The 7,180-nt window shown below is 45.9% G+C and overlaps 1 long non-coding RNA gene and 1 pseudogene across 10 annotated transcripts; both read left to right on the top strand.

Moving 5' to 3' along the window:
* The first annotated feature begins 1,593 nt into the window (after positions 1-1,593).
* LOC123191711 (phosphatidylinositol 4-phosphate 5-kinase 1-like) lies at positions 1,594-2,691 on the top strand (annotated as a pseudogene).
* Positions 2,692-3,173: 482 nt separating this feature from the next.
* On the top strand, positions 3,174-6,612 carry LOC123189018 (uncharacterized). 10 transcript variants are annotated; one of them, XR_006495535.1, is made up of 5 exons: positions 3,174-3,543; positions 3,795-3,869; positions 4,140-4,674; positions 5,663-5,747; positions 6,329-6,612. It is a non-coding gene; the product is annotated as an uncharacterized lncRNA (long non-coding RNA). The 10 variants fall into 10 exon arrangements; XR_006495534.1 differs by having other exon boundaries at positions 3,795-3,893; XR_006495526.1 differs by lacking the exon at positions 3,795-3,869 and having other exon boundaries at positions 3,189-3,543; positions 4,140-4,234; positions 4,619-4,674.
* The last annotated feature ends 568 nt before the right edge of the window (positions 6,613-7,180 follow it).

Below are 7,180 nucleotides of genomic sequence, written 5' to 3'. Positions count from 1 at the left end.
TTAAACCGGATCACATGTAGCTGCTCCGCACAGGCAGAGAGCAAATTTTTAGAACAGCTAGGCCGAGCCGCATCGAAAAAGATCGACGGCAGAGGACTCGACAAGGAGAGAGCGGAGACGACGAGACGCGCTGAGAGATGCTTCGAAATACAGTGCGTCAGTGACACAAACACAAACATTGGAGACGACGAAAGGCGTTGAGCTCAGAGGGAGGGCATAGAGAGAAGCCCCACAGTGTGGGTTAGAGCAAATCCAACCGGACGACTCATTTCGTCTGCCCATGTCTGTTTGGGTCGTCTCGGAACAAAACACCGACCCAACATGCTGACCCAAATCCAAAATGCGCCCGCTTCATGTCCGTGTCGATCCATTTCATGCTCAAATTTAGGTCTGAAATGCGTCGGCGCGGACACGAAGCGAACGCACCGCGTGTCCCCTTGGTGTTCATTACGGTCCCACATGGCGGTCGGCCAACGACCGAACGCGGTCATATGAATCCTATGAGATTTGTCGTGAGAAAGACAATACCTGACAAAATCAACACCATCATAGAGGTGACTCGAAAAAGGGGCTGCAAAATTAGTTTTCCAGTCTCTAACAAGGCAATAAAGTCTAAATTTTGCTCCGAACAAATTTTTGCTAGAAACGATGCTCAGCCATGTCCCCAAGACCTCTGCTATTCCAGAAAATGCCTCTCGTTAGCCAAACTTTTTCTGAAAGCGATGACGTGTGTTATGGTGTATCACAGACATACTAAGAAGACTGGGCCTGTAAGGGTTCGATTTTTCTGGTTTTTTTGGAGTTTTTTTTACCATGTATCTTTGAGCAACGCGCGTGCAGCCCTTGTTTACCTTCGAGTGTGCAACACATCCTACGGGAGAGTTTCTTTATTTTTCTTTAATATTTATTTGACTGGCCAGTTTGCATGGTCAAATTGACGTGCCTATTCTAGATTTCCCGGGTGTCCTTCGTTCGACGCGTCTCCGCATGGGCATGCATGTCTGCGCCATGCATCTCACCACGTTTGCCTTCTGGGCTTTTCTCGTGGGTTCTGTTTTTGTTTTTTCTCTTTCTTTGGTTGCCTATAAGGGATCCGGCTTGCCTGCTCCCTTTCCATGCTCCCATCTGTGCTCCCACTCTATCCTACGGTTGTCTTTTTTCCTTTTTCCTTTCTAATTTAATCATCTCCCTCCCTAATTTTAAGGGGATGGGGCCGGACCTTATTTTGTTCCAATCAAATGAAGCCACGTAAGTGGGAGCATGGATGGGCACACGCGTGGGGAGCAGGCAAGTCTTGTGCATCTATAAGTACCTGTTTGCTTCCTGTTCCTTTGTTTTGGGCTACTCCGCTGCCGGCGGTCCTGTCCTGATTGGCGTGGACGAACTCGGCACCTTCATTGCCGCAGCGGAGCGAGATCGCCAGGCTCGCGTTGCCCGCCGGCGCGACGGCGAAGCGGCCGGCAAGGGGTGAAAGCGGTCCAAGGCGCGCGTGAGGAGTTCGATTGGCGTGGACGAACTCGGCGCCTTCGTTGCCGCAGCGGAGCGAGCTCGGCCGGAGGCTTGGACGGGAGGACGCCATTCTGGCTGTAGCCCATGGTAATCCGCGGCAGGTTCCATGGCGTCAGGTGGACGGTGTCCGGCTCCGGCGGCAGTGAGTTCTTTTCTTCCTCGTGAGTATTGGTATCTCTTCGCCCCGCTCCAGCTCCGGCCCCTCGGCTGCGGCCTCCTGCGACTTGCCAGGTTTTCTATCAATTGACCAAACCCAAACCGAGCCAGGTCATGAGCATGGACGATGGACATGTATGTACTTTCCTTCCTCAAGTAGTCATCCTCCGTGGACGTCGACGATGCCGGCCGCCTCAGCCAGGACTACGTCAAGCGCGGCCCCCCAACGGGGACTTCTACACGTACGGGGCAGTGGCGCGGCGGCGCGCCACACGCCGCCGGGAAGTTCCTGTGGACGGACGGGTGCATGTACGAGGGGGAGTGGCGGCACGGCAAGGCCACGGGCCGGGGCAAGTTCTCCTGGCCGTCGGGCGCCACCTACAGGGCGAGTTCAAGGACCTTCATGGACGGCGACGACACCTACACCGTCGCCGCTGGTGAGGCCTCCTGGTCCATGAACCTCAATGACGGCGACGGCAGGAAGAGCTACGCCAACGGCGACCAATATGACGGCGACTGGCGCTCCGGGCTGCAGGATGGCTATATACATCTGGCGCAACGGGACCGAGTACAGGGGAGTGGCGGGCCGGCCTCATCGACGGCCGCGGCGCTGGGCGCCACCGAGTCCACGCCGCTGCAGAGGCCGCTCAACAGTTCGGGTAACCGGACAGCCAATGGGCGGGCGAGCTCCGTGTCCGGGATGAGCAATTGCTCCGGCGGCGTCCGGAAGTACGAAAGATTTGCATCTGGGAGTCGGACGGCGACATCACCTGCGACATTGTGGACGGGGCCGCCCTGGTGGACGACGCGCGGAGGAGCGTGAGGACGGAGGGCGGCGGGGAGAGCGGGGCGCTTCTGCCTCCGCCGCCCCCGGCGCCGCGCATTGCCAAGTGCGTGTCCCCGCCGCTGGCGAAGCAACAGGGGGAGACCATCGTCAAGGGGCACAAGCACTACGAGCTCATGCTGAACTTGCAGCTCGGGATCAGGTGGGTTGCTTCTGTCATCTTCCTTCGTCAGCGAGTCTGAAACTCTGAATTACGAAGATTTTGGGACTTTTGGTTGTGGAATTCGATCAACCAGAGAAATTTGCATTTCCTTTCAGTACCTTTGCTTCACGCAGAGTTATTATAGGAATATAGGCAAGACTGAAATATGTGTTCATGAAGCCTATAGACGCTAAACAATATTTTAGTGATCTTGGATGCTATAAAACCTACATAGACTTTTCTCCCGTAGTAGGGTGCTTCCAGTTTGTTGGTTCATGGACGGTCAGATGGTATTTCATCTAGCTCTTCTGGCACTATATAATACATCAATTGGTTTCTTCTTGTTCAAATTTGAAAACCTGTGAATTAGAAGAATGTCTTTTTTATAGGATGCCTATGCTTAGAGCACTACAACAAACACCCCCGTACACCAACGCATATCTAGCAACGATGTGAGCCACCCCACCTCCCCACGAAGGGATTAACCTCCACGCACCCCACCTCTTTCCTTTTTTTACAGTACCGTACCCACCTCCACCTTATCTGCGCCCCCTCCTTCCAAATATATCACACAGCCTAAAATACCATTTTTTTTTTCTCCCAGCCACATCTCTCCCCTGATTCCTCTATGTCTCACACCACAGCGCCGCCGCCGCCGCCAACTCCGATTCCGGGAGGCTCCGGTGGACTCCCAACCCACTGCTCACGGATCTCCCCGACTCCCTCTATGTTCTCCCCCGATACTTCGCACCCGTCCACCGCGCCCCTGCACGCACGCCACGCAACAACCCTAGTCGCCAGGCGTCGCCGGCGTGGCTCCGGTAGCTCTGGTTTATCAGCCAACTACCACTGCATCACCTCACGCGCAGCAGCCGGCTCGGGATTGACATTGGTACTCCGTCTCTTCTACCTCGACTCTGACATGGACATGTCTGGCTCTGGTGTTTACTGTATTAGATTAGATCTGAATCACCATGTGTTGATCTATACTACTTCTGGATGAGTAGTACCCTGTCATGTGTTATGGTCAGACTTTCCTCTTACTATATAGATGGATCGATGGATAATTAGGTATTTTTTTCAAGTGAAATTAATCATTACATACTAGCATGTAGCATGACCTGTTCAATAACATCAATGCAGTTTTCTTATAAAGGAGATCAACTTGGTTCAAATTGGAGTGAGATAGTGTATCAGCGATATATCATATGCGATCATGTATGTCACCGGAGAAGACAGCATGTCAGTGCAATTATGGTTCCATGATACTAGCATGATTTTTTTAAATGGAGAATACCCTTCTCAATAGACTGAATCGTTATTTATTTGGTGTCACATGAATACATACAGTATACTAAATAAACAAGTCCCACTTTTATCCGTTCGTCCCAATATTTGTGTTTATTCTATAACCCTTTGTTCCATCTACACTCGCAGGTTCTGACATTATCTTTTACTAAGTGTGTGCTTCTGCTGTTTTTTTAACAGATTTATCTACTACACTAGTGCATTGCAATAAAGAGAAATCCATGAATATGCAGAAGAAGCCTTGGGAATTATTTAAGTCAGTTGTTTATAGCATGGTGAGGATCCTTTCGATAGTTCATGTTGTTCATATTAATGTAAGGAAAACATGAATTTGTATCGTATTCTATTTTTTCGGTTGATATTTTTCCCCCTGACCAAAAGTTACATTAGTTTCAGCTTCTTATTCAGTAAAAATGGGCATACTGCAATCTCGAATTTTATGCAAAATCTCAGATGGAAATAATTCTTACACTCATGTTATCCAAATAATTTATAAAATCTGAAGGTGAGTTACAAGAACACCATACCTTGATATTCTCATCATATGTATATGACTCGTACTCTTGGAATCTCACCTCTAAATCGAGTTTAGTGCATTTTTTTGGAATTACATGTACTTCAATCTCTGTACTGATTTTGTATTTTGTGGGGAGCCACAGATGTTTCCAAATAGTAGAAGGATGCATGATTGGTCAGCACACAAACTCTTGGCCAGGTGCCTCTCACATCTTATCTTGTTTGTAATATATTCTCCTTCAACTGTTAACACAATCAGCATGTACTTGGTTAATGCAACAACGTAAACATGCAAATTATTCCTTTTGTGCATTCTGCTTCCCTGACATATAGGGCACACTACGGTGGTGGGATGATATTAGCAACCATAAACAAAGAGCTAAGCGATCAGATGCGGCGACTGTGCGAGTGTGTCAGCTACGTCGAATTCACTAAATCCCAAACCATTGGATCTTACTAGGATCTCCTCTTCTCTGTAATACTTATGGCCTTCTCCTCTACCTATTCGGGCCAACAGTTTGAGCATGCATCCAGCAACCATGGTGACAGAGATGAGCATACTGGAACTGCTCTAAGTTTCCATGTTCTCCCTAAACAAGTGAACTAAGAAAGCAAATCATATTTAATAGAATTTGGCATATACTAATACGCTGGCATTACTTAGTCTGCATGAATGTTGTGGTCTTTTAAATTGTTAGAATAATTTTTAAGTAGTTTAGTAGGAGTCCATTCTAGTTTAACTAGACAAGTTTGAGTCTAATTTGGATAGGTTGATTAGTTAGTTTTCCAACATGTCTGGTTTGCATGTCGTAGGTGATTATGTTATCAGGTGGGTCGTAGTCTATACATGATTCAATGAGTTTGCATAGCAAGCGGCCTACATATTGTACTAGTATTGTCTTGGAGTTAGCATGCCTTACTAGTCCAGGAAAAGGTTGCTGGAGTTTGAGTCGTTTTAGATGCTATGTAAGAGTTTAGATTGTTTCAGCCATGTAGCACGTCATATCGTGGAACCAGGTCGCGCAAGAGTTTTTCCATAAAAAACAAGGCCATGTAAGAGTTTTGATCTAAAAGAATAAAGAGTACGCTTAAGTTTTTTCGTCACACGTGTTCCGCTATTTTGATGTGAACAATTCTGTCGGCAAAACCAAACATATAGACTACTAATGCATATGTGAAATCAGCAGGTTACAGAGACTCGATTGTTCCAAGTTGATGTTGTTGGCGCTAAAACATAGAAGACCACTAGTGCCAAGGTGGATTTACTAGGAGGTATTTTCTGATAGTAGTTCTACATTGCATGAATGATTCTTCACCAGATCGAATGGAAATTTTGTAGTATTAATAGCATTGCTTGACTATATTTTATTATCTTGGACATGCTTCTCTCTTTTTTCACCTAATTCCTGCGAGAGAACACTTTTCTTGCATGTGAAAATAGGTGTACTACTACTGTGAGATAAGACTCTTTGCTGCTAGATTACGTAAAACAATTCATCAACTACCGTATGTCTGCCTTACATTCCCCCACCCGTATAAAACACTCTGTTTCTATTAGCATGGTGAAACTTAATAATGAAATGAGCTGAGTTAGTTTACTGTAAGCTAAATTGACTATTGTAAGCTACAAATGTAACACTGGACAAATCCAAACAAGAACATTGCTATTACTTCAATCCAAAGTAGCGACCCCGAATATAAAGCTAAAGTTGACGATGTTACATTTGGTAATGAATTCTTGGTATTTCGGGTTGATGCAGCCAGATTAATTATCACATTGCCATCAACCTTTCTATGTTGCTCCTCCTTTCAACTTTTCTTGCATATTAACCTATTTCATTTCTCTGTTGTAGATTGCAATATTCGATGATGCATGGTTCAGATGTTGATTGCAAGGTCAAGAATAGGGGTGCTACTAGATAGTTTCACATTGTGTCTTTTTCTAGTGCCAATGTTTCAATCATTATGTTTCTGATATTTTCTGTGTCAATGTTTCGATTATTATGTTTCAGAATGGCTGAGACGTTGGTTGCAAGGTCAAGAATGGGATTAGTACTAGTTTCAAATCTTGTAATCTTTGTATCGTGTCCTTTGTAATACAAACAAGTTGATTTAATACATGAGAAATTTCTTTTTATTATACTGTGTCCCCAGTGCAATATCGGCATTGACCTAATAATTTTGGCCGGTGATATATAAAATAAAGTGCATTTTTTTATGCAATGCACTATGCATTGCAATACTCATTTATTAATCATTTTCTCTAGGGTAACCACCAACGCATGCGAAGCGTTGTTGGGCTCTAACTCTATATGTTGCTACCTTACAACACTTATTCATACTGTTTACCAACGGATGCATATACGTTGTTGTAGACCCTTGCAACGTCACCAACGGCAACACATACAAATCTGTTGGTGTAGACGTTACCAACGTTTATATGGACCTTTGGCAACGCAATGATGCGTTGCTATAGGGGGGTCCCTGTTGTAGTGGAGGCTTATAAATCGAGTATTTTCTAATGTGGTGCAAAATTTTGTGTTGTTCTTATGGCCCATGGTCCTACGTAAAGTATTCCAATACATTTCCACAAATCAGTTTTTATATTATTCACGTAACACATGTTCATGTCCAATCGGGGATGGATTGAAGTGGTGCTGGGACATGTATAGAGAAGGAGCCCACCATATCTATGGAGACAGGTT

The sequence above is a fragment of the Triticum aestivum genome, chromosome 2A, assembly GCF_018294505.1.
Source record: "Triticum aestivum cultivar Chinese Spring chromosome 2A, IWGSC CS RefSeq v2.1, whole genome shotgun sequence".
NCBI lineage: Eukaryota > Viridiplantae > Streptophyta > Magnoliopsida > Poales > Poaceae > Triticum > Triticum aestivum.
The sequence above is the reverse complement of the archived record's forward strand: the minus strand, read 5'-3'. Positions and strand labels throughout refer to the sequence as shown.